This window comes from Macrotis lagotis, chromosome X, assembly GCF_037893015.1.
Source record: "Macrotis lagotis isolate mMagLag1 chromosome X, bilby.v1.9.chrom.fasta, whole genome shotgun sequence".
NCBI classification, from domain to species: domain Eukaryota; kingdom Metazoa; phylum Chordata; class Mammalia; order Peramelemorphia; family Peramelidae; genus Macrotis; species Macrotis lagotis.
In genome coordinates, this window is record NC_133666.1 from 190,947,380 (window position 1) to 190,966,253 (window position 18,874).

The 18,874-nt window shown below is 35.0% G+C and overlaps 1 protein-coding gene across 1 annotated transcript in view; it reads right to left on the reverse strand.

The window, feature by feature from the left end:
- Positions 1–18,874, reverse strand: part of TMEFF1 (transmembrane protein with EGF like and two follistatin like domains 1) — a 148,377-nt gene that overhangs the window by 50,695 nt on the left and 78,808 nt on the right. The gene's annotated exons all lie outside the window — the stretch shown is intronic.

The following is an 18,874-nucleotide window of genomic DNA, read 5'->3' on the forward strand; positions in this document are numbered from 1 at the left end:
CAAGTCTACAAATGTCAGTACTACAGAATTCTTTAAGAGGTAAAAATGAACTGACAGTCAGTCTAATCCTTTTAGTCAGACACATACTGGAGTAATGCCAGTATTTGCAAAGACATTCACTGAACATTTATATCTGTTGTTTATATTGTTGCCCAGGGTCACACAGCTAGGGATGCTAGTAGATGAAACTCTGGCCTGAGAATCAGGAGAATTCATGTTCCTGAGTTCAAATGTGGCTTCAGACATTTACGGCTGTGTGACCCTAGGCAAATCACCCCATTTGGTTTAGTTTCTCATCTATAAAATAAGTTGGAGATGGGAAAAGGTAACAATTCCAGTATCTTTGCCAAGAAAATCCCAAATGGGATCACGAAAAGTCAGACATAACTGAAAGGATTCAACAATATTGAAATTAGCCCTGAAGGCCTTTTTCTCCTCTCCCTCCTCCTGTCATATATATCCTAAATCTAAGGCATTTAATTTTAGGTCTGGGCCAATGTGAGGTCAATTAAGTTACTCACAAAAATAGTTTTGAAGTAAATAAGCTCTAGAAAATCCTAACCCCTTCAAGGATTTTGGGCTACACAGAAGAATCTAGATGAATAGTGGATATGCAGGAAAGATGCCTGAATTCATATATTTTCTCTGACACATACTAATGTGACTTTAGACAAATCAATTAACTTCTTTGAATCTCTCTTTCCTCTCCTATAAAAAGGAATAAACATAATCATACTAGCCATCAAACTGATTTGCTGTAAATACAGTACTTTGTAGGGCAGCTAGGTGGTGAAGTGGATAGAGCACTGGCCCTGAAGTAAGGAAGACCTGAATTCAAATGTGACTTCAGATACTTAATAATTGCCTAGCTGTGTGACCTTGGGCAAGTCACTTAACTCCCATTGCCTTGAATTAAAAAAAAATTTAAAAAGAAAGTGCTTTGAAAATCTTAATATACACAGGTTATTAAAATTATATTATTACTTGAAAAAGTAGGAGCCTATCAAGTAGGACAGAAGTACCAGAGGGTGAAGGGATGAGGGAAAGACTTGAAACCAAACTAGTTACTGATAGATCTTTCAAGAACCAGTTTGAATTTGGAGATATGTCAAGTTCAGAAGAAATGATATACATAAACAAACATACTAAAATTCCTTTATTATCCTTTGAGCTTAGACTAGCAATGTGGCAAAGGCATTAACTTAATGGTAAAATGGCAAAATCTTAGAATTCTGGAGTTGGGAGAAAGCTTAAAAATATAGGAATCCCACACTTGGAATATGTCCTGTGAACTTTTGCCCCTGATCCTTCTTCCTCTGTTTAAAGAAAAAAATTTGCAACTTCAATCCCTAATGGACAGTCATCTGAAAACTTACAGGTTCTTTTTTTAAACAACTTTAGTTCTTAGGAGGATCTTAAGCCAAAAATCTACCTCCTTAGAGTTTTCAGTCATTAGTTTTAGTTTTGCTGTTTTATACAAGGAGACATTTTGCTGTTTTCTCCATCAATTCTTTAAATATTTGAAGAAAGCAATTCTATTTTCTAACCCTCTCCCACACAAATCCTCTTTTTTTCAGTCCTAACTGTCCCTATCTCCTTCAACTAATCCTCATGTGACATGATTTCCAAACCCTTTGTCAATATGAACACAATTCCACTAAAAATGTAACAATTGGAACTGAATACAAACATGGTCTGAGAAGTACAGAGAATGTCAGAGATTACCTCCCTGGACACTATATATCCCTTAATGCTGGGGATTTTGTTTGTTTGTTTGGCAACCACTACTGACTCACATTAATTATTCAATCAACCAAAACTCTTAAGGCTTTTTCCACATGAACTGTGATTAAACAAGGGACTCCCTATATGTTTTGGTGCGGCTGATTTTTTTTTAAAAAAGTAAATCCAAAATTTTCATCTTATTAACTGTTTCTCTCTATTATCCTTTGTTTTATACTCATCCTTAATTCTTCAGAGGCTGTAGTATTCAACAATATTATTATTATAGAAGATATCTATGGCCAGTCCTAGTTCTTCTGAACTGGTTAGTCTCAGATGACTAAATGCCTAATAGGCACTTTCACATGGATGATGAACTCCATCTCAATTTGTTCAAAACAAAACTATTATCCTCCCTCATATGCCACTCACTTTTTTTTTCATTTCAGGTTTATTATTTCAGTGAGCTGTGGAAACTCTCCCCTGCCCCCTACTCTGATTGATAATTGGCAATTTGCCTCTGATATATATAGTCTAAGAATTACTGTAAGTTTAATTGATTTGCAAATGGTCACTGAAATACACAATCCTCAATGGATCTTTGATTTCATCCATTAGAAGTTCTCACTAGCAATTCAGTTTACAATCTATCTTTCCCTAATCCTTGGCCAGGGAGTGAGACTCTTGGCCAAGCCCTCTTATAACTGACCATGTTCACTTAATATGATAAAAGCCTTCCTCTCTTTCTTCTCACATCACAGGAGTACTAGTTAATCACTCTGGTAACCCAAGTTTACCAAAACTAGTTGTTGCAGATCTTTCATTCTCAAAGAGGACCAATGACATCATGAGGGTGCTGACTTGACTTGAATTTAAATGGAGGCAGGGCAATGCAAAGTCATAAGTCTCACTTTCTCCTCCAGGGTAAACATGAGAGAAAAGATGTAAAGCTCATGTCTTATTGCCTCTAAGACTATCACTTTATTTACCCCATGTAACTATTGCCTTTTTCTGTCATGACAACTTTTATAATTAACCTTGCTACTTATGAGCAAGAAATCCTCCTCCAGTTGTTCAGTTGATCTGTACTATTGTCATGGAGGTTTTAGATTTTCTTTACTATTATCTTGTAGAACTCTTTATAGCTAAATACTCAAATGATTCGTTTCATTGGAATTTATATAAAAGAAATCTCTTTTACTTCATGATTTCTTCAAGGAGTTTCTTAAAACTGTCATATAGAATATGATTGGGGTTCAATGTATTTACTTTATTCCTTCTTCATTTTTGTTGATTTCCTTGGATTGCCAAAGGCACACACCCAGTTAAGACAAGTACATGGAAAATTTCTGAGGATAAAATTTCCTGAAAATGGATATCTGCAACCACCCTAAACTTAGTCTTAATTCTTTGGAGCACAGAGGGTTAAGTGACATCCTCGGGTCACCCAACCAGTATGATTTAAGAGGTGTGACCTAAGCCCAGGTCTTCCTGACTCTGGGGACAGCACTCTCTCCATTATATCATGAGGCATACTACAGTGATCTTTCCATTTCTTCCTTGTCAATTCTTTTCTAAGATTTTTTTTCACAACTTACTGTTATTATTAAAATTTCTAATACAATGTCAAGCAAAATTGGTAAACTTCGTTGGTTAGCATCTTTGTTTTGTATTGATTTGAAGGCAGTGAATGTCTCTTGCTTCTTTTTGAATCTCCAGTGCATAGCACAATGCCTGCACATACCAGATGCTTAATAAATATTGACTGATTGATGGAATGATTTTAAATGGAATTTCATTAATACTCTTTCATTGCAAATAACGTTTGGTGTTGGTTTAGTTTTTGTTTCTCATTATCTTAAGAAAGAATCTCCCTAATTCTATTCTTTTTTTAAGGTACTATTTTCTAAATGTGATAAATTTTAAAGTGCTCTTATATTTGTATGGATAAGATCATATTACTTTTGTTATTTTTATTTATAAATGAATTATATTTATCCTTTTACTAATATTAAATTATGCTTGAATTTATGCCACATCTTTCTCAGTCAGTGTTAAAATAGTATGGTAGAGTAGAAAGAATACTACTGCAAGTCAAAAAATCATGGAAAAAATTCAACCTCTGAAACTAATTATATAACATTGGGCAAATGTTATACAGCTAAGAGGCATAATCAGTTGATAATTAGTAAAGGCAAAAAAAATTTCAGTAAATTCTTCTGATAAAGGTCTAAAATTCAAGATATATAAGGTATTGATACAAATACGTAAGAAAAAGAACTGTTCCCTTATAGATTTCTCGACAGAGAAAATGAAGTTACATCTCATGTTATGGCTGAATCACTTATCACAGTTAAATGGACCAGTAATTTATTTTCTTTGTACAATCTCACACCTTTAACTGTTGAATTTCTCTCTTTTTTTAATTTTTTAAGGCAACGTGATTTTGTCCAAGGTCCCACAGCTAGGCAATTATTAAGTGTCTGAAGCCAGATTTGAACTCAGGTATTCCTGACTCCAGAGCCGGTGCTCTATCCACTGTGCCACCCACCTGCCCCAACTCTTGAATTTCTTGAACTCTTGTCTACACTCAGACCCTCGGATACCCTTGCCACCATATTTCTGATCTATTCTGGCTTCTTAAATATGCTTCCCTCCTCCTAGTCTTTGCTTACTTTTATTCCAAAGGACCCACCTCTAGCTTATGTTTCCTCATTAAGTTAGAGGCTACCATTGCAAACTGTCTCAAAGATCAGTCTATCGGAATTTTGGTTCATAGCAAGGTCAAACTGATTTTTAATGCAAAAAAATTTTTTTATAACCTACCTGGTCCCCTCCCTAAAACAACTCCCACAGGAATCTACTCCTAACTTAGAGAATTTAAATAAAATGAAAGATCATTTACAAAAATATAAAATATTCAAACTGTTTCAACAGGAAATCAGCATAGCTTTGGAGAGAATTGGATATAGAAAATGATTAAGATGATTTTTTTAAGAGGAAGAATTAACAGTAACCTATATTTGAAGAGTGTCTTATGGTTAGACATGAATTTTTCTCACAGAAATCTTGTGAAGCAAATAAAGGTACTAGTTGCTTCACAAGGGCATTATGGAAGTAAAGAAAATAAGGCTCTAAGAAATTAAGTGACCTGTCCACAATCACTTAAATTATGTGGGTCAGGCTCGACACTAAGCATCAAAACCTTAGTATCAAGGTACAGCATTCTAAGCATTATGGCAGGATATAAAATGATTATTTACCTCTCTTCATGTTATCTTAGTGAGATGAGTCCTCAGAAGAAATGTGTAAATGTTCTTGGGACAAATGGTTTCTTTATTATATGGTATTTCTAAACATAGGAAGTGATGGCATTCTAAGCTATTCTTTTTACATGATAAATGTAAAAATTGTTTCAAAATCAGACAAAGACAACATTTAAAAAGAAAATTACCAGAATTTAAATATAGATGGAAAAATCTTAAATAAAACTTTAGCAAACAGAATAGATGACATATGGTATTCTGTATACATTAACAGATTTGATTCTCATAAAATCCTGTTTAATCACTATTATTCTTATTTTACAAATGGAGAAACAGAGAACTTTAATAATAATGATAGCTAGGGGGTAGCTAGGTGGCGCAGTGGATAAAGCACCGGCCCTGGAGTCAGGAGTACCTGGGTTCAAATCTGGTCTCAGACACTTAATAATTACCTAGCTGGGTGGCGTTGGGCAAGCCACTTAACCCCATTTGCCTTTCAAAAACCTAAAAAAAAAAAAATAATGATACCTAGAGTATATGTAGTGTTTACTATGTGCCAGGTGTGGTGAGCTGGACAAATAAAGTGTTAAACAATTTTTCATTTGATCCACATGCTATTATTATTCCAATTTTACAGATGAGAAAACACGTAAATTGAGGTTAAGTGACTTGCCCAAGGTCACACAGTTAGTAAATGTCTGAAGATGAATTTGAACTCAAGTCTTCCTGACTGAAAACCTAGCACTCTATCCACTGAATTACTTAGCTACCTCTAGCATAAATTATATGCATTATTATTATTATTATTGCAATCCTGAGTATGTCTTGGTCAGTGGAGTCCCAGATATCTTATATATTCCTGAACTATTTTGAATAGAATTTTAAAAATCTCTGTTAGGAGATTTTTTAAGCTGATGATCTTTTGGGGGTTATGTTATATCTTGTTACTTTATTGAAATTATTGTTTCAATTGGACTTAGTTGGATCTATGATTCTTAATGAAGTATCATATCATATGCTAATAGTGATGATCTTCTTTGCCTACACTTTTCATCTAAATTTCTTTTGCTTATTGAAATAACTTGTATTACCAAACTTACATCAATAACAATGGATATTCTTTCTTTACCATTAATTTTAATGGATAAGGCTTCTAGTATTTTTCCATCGTAAATAATGCTAGGTCTTGGTTTTAGATAGATATCATTAATTGTATTTAGGACAAACTCATTTATTTTCATACTTTTAGTTATATTTAAAAAATGGTGTTTATTTGATCAAAAGCTTTTCCTGTATATATATATGTATGTATGTATGTATGTATGTATGTATGTATGTATGTATGTATTGCAAGGCAATGGGGTTAAGTGGCTTGCCCAAGGCCACACAGCTAGGGAATTATTAAGTGTCTGAGGCCGGATTTGAACTCAGGTACTCTAACTCCAGGACTGATGCTTTATACACTGCATCACCTAGCTATCCCTGCACCACCTAGTCTCCCTCATCTATTAATATATTAATTTGATTTTTATTATTAATATAGCCCATTGTGCTTATAGCTTTCTTAATATCAAACCAACTCTGCTTTGTCCTAGTACAAATCAGTCTACATCTTTGATGTACTTCTATGATCTCTTTGCTATTATTAATTATTATCATACTATTATTTATTAGAGAATGAATAGCTATTAATTTTTGTTCTGTGCTTTATCTTTCCATGAGTATTTTGGTATTGGGACCATAAGAGTTTCACAATATGCCTTCTTTCTCTATTTTTGCAAAAACAAAAACATTTTTGTGGAATAATCTGTTTTTTCTTTGTCTGATACGATTCTCTTAAAAACTGATATGGTTTGGAATTTTTTCTTTGATAACTCCCTTAAAATTTATTCAGTTTCCTGAATTTGAGCATCTATTTCTCTTTTTAGTATTTATTTTTATAAACTATCCATTCATATTACCCATCAACTTTGTTGGTATATAATTGTGTAAAATAATTCTAACAATTTCCTTTATTTCTTCTTCATGGATATTTGTGGATATTTCTTTTTCTTTTTGGATTTGGTTAATTGGGTCCTCTCTTTTTTGTCAAATAAATAACTTGCTTATTTTTCAAATAAGTTCCTAGTTTAATTTATCAATTCAATGAATTTATTTGTTTTCACTGTTATCTTTTCTTTGATTTTTGGGAATTTATATATATATTGTTTTATGCTCTCTTGCTTTCTTAGGTTTTGGTTTTGGTTTTTTTTTTTGTTACATGCCCAATTCTTTGATTTGTTCTTTCTTTTTTTGTTGAAAAGTATTCAGAGAGGGGTGGCTAGGTGGCATAGTAGATAAAGCACCAGCCCTGGAGTCATGAGTACCCGGGTTCAAATCCGGTGTCAGACATTTAATAATTACCTAGCTGTGTTGCAAAAACCTTAAAAAAAAAAAGAAAGAAAAGTATTCAGAGATATAAATGTTCCCTTAATGACTGCTTTGGCTGACTCCCCAAAGATTTTGGGATATTGTCTCATTTTTCTGATTTTCTCCTTGATCTATACAATTAAAATATTATGATTTGCCTCCATTTAAGTTTGACTACTTTCTTCAAATACTATTTGTTGATTATAATTTTTATTGAGTTGAGGTCAATAAGGGATATGGTTAACATTTCTGCTTTTTGGTCTCTCTGTCTCTCTGTCTCTCTCTGTCTCTCTCTCTCTGTCTCTCTCTCTCTCTCTCTCTCTCTCTCTCTCTCTCTCTCTTTCTCCCTCCCTCCCTCCCTCCCTCTGTGTTTTTAATGCCTGGTAAGTACATGGTAGATTTTTGTAAAGGAACTAAGCAAGGTAAGAAATAGAAATATTCTCTTAAAATCCCATTTAATCATCAAGAGATCTCTCATCTTTAGTGTTTCTCAAATTATATTCAGGTTCTTAATTTCAATTTTTTTGTAAACTATTTTTGTCTAGGTGTGAAAGGAGCACACAGAGATTCCTAGCTATTAATGGTTTTGCTGCCTATTGTTCCCTGTAGCTCAATTAGTTTTTTTCCTTTGATTACTTAAATTCTATGCCACTCCTTGCATACATATTAGGTGATGAGAATACATAATCTATGATTCTTTTAAGCATAATATAGCTTCCCTTTTTATCTTTTAACCATGTCTATTTTTACTGTTGCCTTTTCTGAAATCAAGATTGCCAAGATTTTTTTAGATTCAGATGAGAAATAATAAATTCTGCTTTAACCCCTCAATTTAATTGCATATGAATTTTTATGTTTCAAGTGGGTTTCTTATGAACAATATATTTCTAACTCAATCTGCTATCTTTTTTTTCATTCTATGGATGAGTCCATTTCATTCACACTCATGACTTTAATCAGGTTTTTGCCTCTACCATGTAGTCTCTTTTATTTTTTCCTTCTCTCTGTCCCCTTTCCCTCATTACAAAGAAAAGGAATCTAGGGAAAGAAGCAGAATGGAATCCACAGAAGTAATGTATAATTGGAATGATCTGTTCCATGCCTCAATCTCCCCTGTCCTCAACCAGTCCAAATCTGAATCATCAGCTTTTATTCACACCCTCTCAATTCTTCTTCATGACCACCCTGGGAGGTAGGTACTATTATTATTCCCATTTTATAATTAAAGAAACTCAGGCAAACAGAAGTAAAGAGTGACATGTTCAAAGTCAAATTATCTGAGGTCAGACTGGAATGCAGCTCTTTTTGACTCCAGGTCTAGCACTCAATCCACTAAGTTCCCTAATATGCTTTTGCATGTGAATAAGATGTAACAGAGTACTTCCCCAAAATTTGTCAAAGTATATGACAAGTACTTATCTTTGGTCATTAAAATGGTTACAGAAGGAGTCTAAAATTATCTCCAATGATTTTTAAGTCTCAGGAAAAAACTGAAGACCACAGAGATCCTGGTTAGGTTTTTTTTCACTGTTGCTTGCTGATGAGACCCATAAAAGAAAAGTTACATATTTGCCCAAGAACTGCTGGGCCCAATTTGCTTTTTAAGTTCATTTTATCTGCTCAGGGTTTAAAAACTTCAGTCACCATTAAACAATATAAACTAAGTCTGCTTTATTTCTCATTTTCTTTCCTAATTTTTTATTATTTGCTTCAACTATAATATTCTGATGGAAAGTATTGATTGTTATTCAAGATGATGTAGTAGATAGATCACTGGGCTTGGAATCAGGAAGACTCATCTTCATAAGTTCAAATCTGGCCTCAGATACTTACAAGCTATGTGGCTCAGGGCAATTCACCCATTCCTGTTTGCCTTAGTTTCTTATCTATAAAATGTACTAGAGAAGGAAAAAATCCAAAAGGTTCACAAAGTGTTAGACATACACGTATTCAAATTGTACATATTTTATATAGTACTGATATTATCTTTTCTGTTATATGTTTTATTTCTATGATAGGTGAAATTTACAAAATTAATATTTCTATATTTTGCCTTTTATGGTTTACATTCACAAAATATATTCATATATTCACTATTATCCCCATTTATAGATGAGGAAACTCAAGAAGATGAAATGACTCATAGTTGTCCAGTTCGTAAATAGGAGAGTCGAGAATCATTTTCATTTTTTTTTTGTAAATCTGGTGCATTGCCTATACCATGTTTACTGTCTTAAAAATCTAGTCCTCATTAAGTGGTGATGAATATAGGGGGTTAGAGTTGTATAAATATTCTCATCTAAGCCAAAAAAGTAAAACTTGAGAAAGTCCTCAGCTTGCCTAGAAAATTCCCCTAAAGGAAATAGTTAATAGGCAAAAAAAGTTTTGCAGAAAACTCCTCTTATAAAACATATCCAAAATACACATTCTAATATATCCAAATAAGCACAAGAGCAATTCCCCACCAGATGAATGGGCAAAGCATACGAAAAGGTAGTTCTCAAAAGAAGAAAAGCAAGCCATATGAATAACCATATGAAAATTGCTCCGAATCATTAGACAAATGAAAATTAAAACAATATAAAGGTTCTACCTGACACTCATTAAATTTAGAAACAAGAGAAAAAAGGCGAGGATGGTAATTGTTAGAGCTTGTGAAGATAGACACACTACTGCTAGAGAGGTATATTGGTCCAACCATTCTGGAAAGCAATTTGGAACGATGTTCAAAAAGTCACTAAATCATACATGACCTTTGACCCAGGGATTCCACTATTAAACTCATATGTAGCAAAAATCAAGTACAGATGGAAAGATCCTATATACACAAAAAATATTTATAACAGTACTTTCAGTAGTATCAAAGAACTAGAAACCAAATGGGAACTAATTAATTGAAGAATGGCTGAAAAAGTTATGATATGATAATATGAGATTAATGTGCTCTAAGAAATTATTAGAATTTGTATGAGCTGATACAATATGGAGTAGAACCAGAAGAACAATTTATAAAGTGACTATAATATTGTAAAGGAAAAAGAGTTAAGAACTCTGTTCAATGCAGTGCCCAATTATGACTTCAGAAGTCTGATGAAAAATCATGTTTCTCTCTTGGTAGAGAGGTGATAACATAGGTGTACAAAATGAGAAATACATTTACAGATATAACCAGTGTGTGTGTGTTTGTTTTGCTTGACTCTGCTCATTTGTTAAAAAAAAAAAGGGGGAAGCTTTGGTTTTTTAAAGAAGGAGTTTTGGGGAAAGTATGAGGGGAGTGATAAAAAAAATAAAGAAAAGATAACCAATGAAGCATAAAAAAAAATAAGAGATCAGATGGAAGCTCAAAAGAAGATAACAGCAAACAAGTTAGCTTTTGAAAACTACATCAAATTTAATACATAAATAATAAAATGTAACAAAGTAAAAAGAATCAACAAAGTGTATGTTATAAATATTCATGATTTCATTTACAATCCTCTTTTCTCTGTTCTTTATATAAATGTTCATATTTGTTATGTTTGTGAAGTTCATAATAAGAAAAAAATTTCCCCTAAAGGATTTACTGAAATAGCCAAAGCTTAAGGAATGCATTCTATATGAGGCTGAGATGAAAGTTTTTCAGTTTTCATTGATGCCATCTGCTTTTCCAGGCCAGTATTCTCAAGTTGGATATGCTCCCACTAAGCTGGAAAAGTGGTGGTTCTGTTTCACAGAACAGTTCCCTCTGTCTGTTGTGTGGTAATAGAAAGGTACTGAATCTATCCCAGTATATCCAAACAGAAAGAGGAAAGAGTAAATGATTCTGTCCTGTCTGCTATTTGTTTAGGATGGAGGAAACAACACCCTATGTCCTATCTCGGATTGAGCTGTATTAATCAGAGGTCATCCTTGGTACTGTAGGTTAGTATGCACTGGGAAAGACTAATGTAGAATCAAGTTCAAAGTCTTTGTCCAATAAAACCTATCAGATATTATTTAGGAGCAATTTATATACAAGAAATATTGATTAAATCTTCTTAAAAGGGTATTATCTGTCCATTCCATGGTGTGGCTACCATGTTATTTTAATTTTTTTGTTGTTTTTACAAAACAGTGGGGTTAGGTGACTTGCCCAAGGTCACATAATAAGAAATTATTAAGTGTCTGAGGCTGGATTTGAACTCAGGTCCTCCTGACTCCAAGGTCGGTGCTTTATCCACTGTGCCACCTAACTGCCTCTGGCTACCATGTTAAGTCATTTCTTAAGGTGAGGATTAGCAGGGTCAGATCAATATAGACTGACATCAATATATGGTCAGAGATTTAGAATTTAAAGACTTTTAGAGTTTTCTAGTTCCTCCCCAACATTTTATAGATGAGGAAATTGAGGTCCAGAGAGCATAGTGACTTGCCAGGGTCACACAACTAATAAGAGTCAGAGATAGCATGCAAGTTCAAATCTTCTCTTTCCATCATACCACATGAAGCATTAGTAATAATCTAAACCAATCTTGAGCAAAAATTAAGCCAAAAATGCCTTTATTTGTGTCTTTGACTCACATCTTTCTTTTAGTGACAATTATATTTAGGTGCATTTTTTGAATACTGAGCAACATGAGTGTATGTAAAGGTTTGTTGGCTATCAATATAAGTAGATACCATATAGGTTATAATGGGAGACAGGAGGTGATGGATGATGAAATTTCAGTCAGGTCTCAGATCTTTTTCTGCACCTCATCCCATCTAGATTTTAAACCTGCTTTAAAAGGGGACCTAGGAAAAGAGGAGGATTCTGTTCACTGGAGAATTGTCTATTTTAAATTTACAAATGCTACCAAATTATTATTGATTTTTTTTCCTATAAGGGTCACACATTTAAATTTATTAATTCAAATATAAGTCAGAAAAAGTAGTGATGGGTAGAAGTGGCAAAGAGGTAAATTTAAGCTTGATATCTAGAAAAACTTCTCAAGAATTAAAGTTGTCCATTGTGGACTGGGCTACCTCTGGAGGGGCTAGGTTTCCTTCCCCTCATATTCAGATATGCCATTTGTGGAAAGGAAGTTCATTTTCATTTTTCTTCTCAGTTAATATAGTATTTTCTTTCTTTCAAAGTCCCCCATCTCTCATAAGTGAAAATGAGTGATTTTTTTCTTTTTTCAAATCAATTTTTAGAAATTTACTGAAATCCATTTTCTCTCTCTCTCTCCTACTTCCTCCTATTTCCAGGTGGAAAAAAAGAAAAAAAAAACCCTTTTGATAGTTATGTATAATCAGTCAAAACAGATTTCTTTCTTTTTTTAAGGTTTTTTTTTTTTTGCAAGACAAACGGGGTTAGGTGGCTTGCCCAAGGCCACACGGCTAGGTAATTATTAAGTGTCTGAGACCGTATTTGAACCCAGGTACTCCTGACTCCAGGGCCAGTGCTTTATCCACTATGCCACCTAGCTGCCCCAATTGTTAAATTTTCAATGTGAGCATTTACACCTCAGAAATTGGCAATTACTATAAACCATAGTATGAGTTATTGTCTTGTTAAGTCTAGGGGAAGTTAGGGGACACCATAGATAAAGCATTGGCCTTGGAATAAGGGGGGCAGGAGTTCAAATCCAGTCTCAGACACTTGATATTTACTAGCTAAGTGACCTTAGCAAATTACTTAATCCTGAATGCCTTGAATCCAAGGCCATCTCCAATTGTCCAGATGGCTCTGGAGGAGAAAGTAAGGCCGGTGACTTAGCACAACACCCCCCCCCCCCACTCAAATCTAATTCATGTGCTTGTCATGGCATCCCCTCCCTGATGTCATGGTCTTCTTTGAAAATGAAGGACAAACGTCACTATCACTGTTAAGTCTAGAAGTAATAAGATTAATCTTAAAAGTAGATTAACCTTAAAAATAGGTACATACTTGTTCAGGAAGGTTGTTAACTATTTACTAGCACATCTACCTCTCTAACCCCTAGAATGGCAGTTTGATATGGTACTCTGTATTCAATACACTCAAGAAATATTTGAGTGAATGAAGTAGAAAATGATAAAAAAAAAGTGTCAAAGGCTTTTAATGAATGAAAAACTCTATATTTAAATGAAGTAGGAACATATGTCTAGGTCTTTCATCAACTGGCCTATAATAAGAATTCTTAACTTGGAGTCTATAGACCCTCCCACTCAAAGTTTCCATTAAAAGATTTCAGGAGTCCATGAACTTGGAGGGCAGCTAAGTGGCACAATGGATATAATACTGGGTCTGGAATCAAGAAATCCTAAATTCAAATTCAGCCTTAGGCACTTACTAATGTGTGAACCTGGGCAAGTCACTTTACTCTATTTGCCCCAGTTTCCTCATCTGTAAAATGAACTGGAGAAGAAAATGGCAAACCACTCTAGCATCTTTGCCATAAAACCCCAAAAGGGGTCAGGAAAAGTTATACTCAACTTAAACAACCGAATAACAATTAACTTGGATGGGGAAAAATATTTTGCATCTTTATTTCCACTAACCTCTAAATGAAATAAGTATGTCTTTTAATTACAATGTGGGCAACAAATATATTGAGAATGGGCTTAGAGGCTTCACTAGAAAGTCAAAGGGGATCTACGACAAAAGAAAAGTTAAGAATTCCTTGTCCTATATTATCAAAATGCCTCATCACCTTCTGTCACTCACTGGTTTGGATTCTCTGTTACGCCAATCCAACCCATACTTGCTAACCTCTCTTCCATGTGACCTTCTTGCTCCCTCTTCTGCCCAGTCAGGAACCTGCATTCCTGCCCACTCCTCTATCACAACACGACCCTCTCTTCTTTTAATAACTCTAATACAAACTTGCCTCTTCCATTAAGCAATATCACATTAAGTATCCCCTCACAAATACATTCCCTTGTCTGAAGGCCGGAAAATAGATCAGATGACCTCCTGAGATCCTTTTCAGCTAGAAGATTCTATGGTGTTGATTTTTTCATTCTTTTTTACATTACCAAGCAACATAGCTATAATTAATACTTTTTAATTATACAGGTAGAATTACACTATATATATTTTTATGCATTTTTCTGGATATATTTTTAATGTATTTGGCATGTTTTCTTATTTAAACTATGTTAGCTCAGACTAAGGAAAAGACTTTATACTGATAATCATTTAAAAGAATTAGCACTACATATACCAACCAGAGTCTGAGAAGAGGTATTAGATGGGTTGCTGTACCAACCTGGGGATCTTCTATTCTCTTTTTAATGCACTGAGTTTGTAAGGAAAAACTGCTAAAAACTCTAATAAAGGTTTTGTTGTATGACTAATGTGGAAATAAAATGAACACATATATTTAGGGAGGAAGGAGGGAAAAAGGGAGGCAGAAAATTTAGAACTCAAAATCTTGCCAAAATGAATGTTGAAAACTATCTTTATATGCAATTGGAAAAAAATAAAATATTAGTACCATTCAGTAATTTTTTAGTCAGCCCAACCCTTTGTGACCCCCATTTGTTGATGATAATGTTTATTCTTCACTCTCAAAAACCATGATATCAGGATGGTGATGCCATGATATGCATGTGAATTAGATTTGAGTGGAAGGGTGCTGTACTTTCTCCTCTGGAGCCATTTGAGTCCAGAGGCCAGATATGAATCAGAACAACTGGAGATGGCCCTGGATGAGAGGCAATCAGGGTTATATGACCTGTGTCAAGTGACTGAGGCTGGACTGGAACTCTCCTGACTGCAGGGCTTGTGCTTTATCCATTGGACCACCTAGCTGCCCCCATTTAAAGGTTTTCTTAGAGGAGATATAGGAATAATTTACTATTACCTTTTCCAGCTCAATTAACAGATGAGAAAACTGAGGCAAACAAGGCTTAAGTGACTTTCCCAGAGTCACCCAGCTAACTAAGGATCTGAGACGAGAGTTGAACTCAGGAAGATGAGTTTTCTGGTAAAGGTAACAGAGTTCATTGGGAAAGTATCAATTGTTTTGCTAAGTACTCACATAAATCCTTTATATGCTCCTTATTCTTTGGGGGGGGGGCAGGCAATGGGGATAAGTGACTTGCCCAAGGTCACACAGCTAGATAATGAATAAGTGTCTGAGGTCAGATTTGAACTCAAGTCCTCCTGATTCCAGGAAGAATTCCAGGGATATCCAATACACCACCTAGCTGCCCCTCCTTATTCTTTTAAACAAACTGATTACACATTCAACCCCATTGTTAGACTATGTTCTTTCTGGGCAGCTGAGACCCCCTTTTGACAGAGGTGAGTTATAACATAATATTTTCAGGAAAGACTCTGTGTGGGGACAGGAATATTCAAGATGACCAGTGACATCAATGAGCCTGACCTGTCTGGTCAGAGGACAGGATCTGACTCACAAGGTCACCTAGTTTTGCATGGGATCTGGGGAAACCAGATAAGCATAGGGATTTGGGGGCTACTGAAAGGCAAAGGAATTTGCATACTCTCTGGGATGTTAAATTGCTCATATATATGAAATATGTTATTTTTGAAATAAAACAAAGTAAACAGGTTAAAAAGTTTTTCCTCCTGAAGAGCCAGAAGCATTTAGGGCAACAAAAGTTTAGGTGTGGTTGCCTGGTAGAGAGTGACACTGTGAGAGGGAAATAGGTAGAGACAGAGATAAGGAACAGTCAAGCAAAGTGACTGGGCGAGAGAGAGAGAGAGAGAGAGAGAGAGAGAGAGAGAGAGAGAGAGAGAGAGACAGAGAGAGACAGAGACAGAGACAGAGACAGAGGCAGCCTTGCCCCTTATGTGGGCACTGAGAGCAAAAAGGGGAACTCCCTTCCCCCTTGACCAGATTCAGGTAAAGGATAGAAGACAGGGGTCTGTAAATGAAATCAGGATAAAAAGTTTACATTAAACAATAAAACCATGGAATTTACATCCCAAGAGCGAGGAATCTCCATCCATTTAACAAGATTTAAAAGCATTTAAGATTACAGAATTTTCATATGGAGAAATAAAAAGTCAAGAATTTCCAGGGATTCAATGAAAAAAAGTTCAAAAGAAAGGGGCTTGGCCCTACCTGATCTAAAATTATATTATAAAGCATCAGTCATCAAAACTGTCTGGTATTGGCTAAGAAATAGAGTGGTGGACCAGTGGAATAGACAAGGTGCAAGAGCAGGAAATGATTATAGTAATCTGCTGTTTGATAAAAACCAAAGAGTCCAGCTATTGGGATAAAAATTATCTCTTCAATAAAAAACTGCTGGGAAAACTGAAGTTAGTATGGAAGAAATTTAGATTAGACCAACACCTCACACCCTATACCAAGATAAGATCCAAAATGGATACAGGATTTAGACATAAAAAAAAAAATACTATAAGCAAACTAGAAGATCAAGAACTAGTTTAACCTGTCAGATGTATGGAAAGGGAAGCAGTTTATGACTAAAGAAGAGATGGAGAACATCACTAAAAACTAACTAGATGATTTTGATTACATTAAAATAAAAAGCTTTTGCACAGACAAAACCACTGTAACCAAGATCAAAAGAAATGTAATAAAATGAGAAACAATCTTTACAACTAATGTTTCTGACAATTTCTAAAATATACAGAGAACTGAGTCAAAGTGAAAAAAAAGCCCCAATTGACAAATGGTCAAAGGATATGCAAAGGCAATTTGCATATGAGGAGATCAAAGCAATCCATAATCATATGAAAAATTGCTCTAAATCATTACTTATTAGAAAAATGCAAATTAAAACTTCTCTGAGGTACCACCTCACACCTCTCAGACTGGCCAATATGACCAGAAAGGATAATGATCATTGTTGAAAGGGTTATGGAAAATCTGGGACACTATTACACTGTTGGTGGAGCTGTGAACTCATCCAACTTTTCTGGAGAGCAATTTGGAAAGGGCAACAAAAATGTGCATACCCTTTGATCCAGCAATACCACTACTGGGTCTATACCCTGAAGAAATGATGAAAAAGGGTAAAAACATCACTTATACAAAAATATTCATAGCAGCCCTGTTTGTGGTAGCAAAGAATTGGAAATCAAGTAAATGTCCTTCAATTGGGGAATGGCTTAGCAAACTGGGGTATATGTATGTCATAGAACACTATTGTTCTATTAGAAACCAGGAGGGATGGGAATTCAGGGAAGCCTGCAGGGATTTGCATGAACTGAGGCTGAGTGAGATGAGCAGAACCAGAAAAACATCATGTGCCCTAACAGCAACATGGGGGTGATGAACAACCTTGATGAATTCAATCATTCCATCAGTGCAACAATCAGGGACAATTTTGGGCTGTCTGAAATGGAGAATACCATCTGTATCCAGAGAATGATCTGTGGAGTTTGAACAAAGACTAAGGACTATTACCTTTAATTTAGGGGAAAAAAAAAGCTGATATTGTCTGATCTTGCTACCTCTTATATTTTGTTTCTTCCTTAAGGATATGATTTCTCTCTCATCACATTCAATTTGGATCAATGTATACCATGGAAACAATGTAAAGACTGGCAAATTGCCTTCTGTGAGAGGTGGGGGGAGGGAAGTAAGATTAGGGGGAAAAATTGTAAAACTCAAAATAAATAAAATCTTTTTCAAAAAAGGATTACAGAATTTTGTTTCTACTACATCTATAATTCTCTCATAATTCTCTGCATCAGTTTGATCCTCTCATCTTATAGGTAACAGTCTCAGCAAAATTAAGTGACCTACCCAAGATATCACAGCTGGCATCTATCAAGTTTTGAACCCAGATCTTCACATTCTAAATCCTATAGTTTGGTTTGAGTCACCCCCCCAACTATACCATGCTGCCTTTTTGGCTGTACCAATTCTGATTTACTGTTGAGTTGATTTTCTGCTTTTCATTCTCTTTCCTGGTCTACCTCCTTTTCTTGCTTGCCCAAGGCCACACAGCTAGGTAATTATTAAGTGTCTGAGGCCAGATTTGAACTCAGGTACTCCTGACTCCAGGGCCGGTGCTCTATCCACTTCTCCACCTAGCTGCCCCTTTACCTCCTTTTCTAATTAGACATGTTCTCAATAATATGTTCTTTGCCCTTCATTAACATACTATAGCTCTAAGTATGTTGACTTTGCATCTATGCTTCACTTGGAGGGTTATTCATAATTTTACTTCTTCTGAAGTCTTGATGCTCCATAGAACCATTCACAGCCATAGAGCATCAATGGGAGAACATTAAATTTAGATAAATTCATTCCTATAGTTGGGTTTTGGTCAGACCCTCTGTAACCCTGCCTAAATTCAGGTTGCCTGGAGGCAAAAGATATTTAACTAGTGGAAAACAAAGGGACTAGCTAAAAGTTGGAAGTTACAAGGTTGTAGATGAGGAGAAAAATTCAGAGCCATGTAGACCCCAAACCAAGTAGACATTTTTAACAATAGCTTGTTAAAATAGTGACTCCTCTCATAATGATTGGGGGGGATAAAGCATTGAGGGGATAAAATCAGTCTTTGGGTAAGTAGGTGTTTATCTTCCAATACAGTAAAAA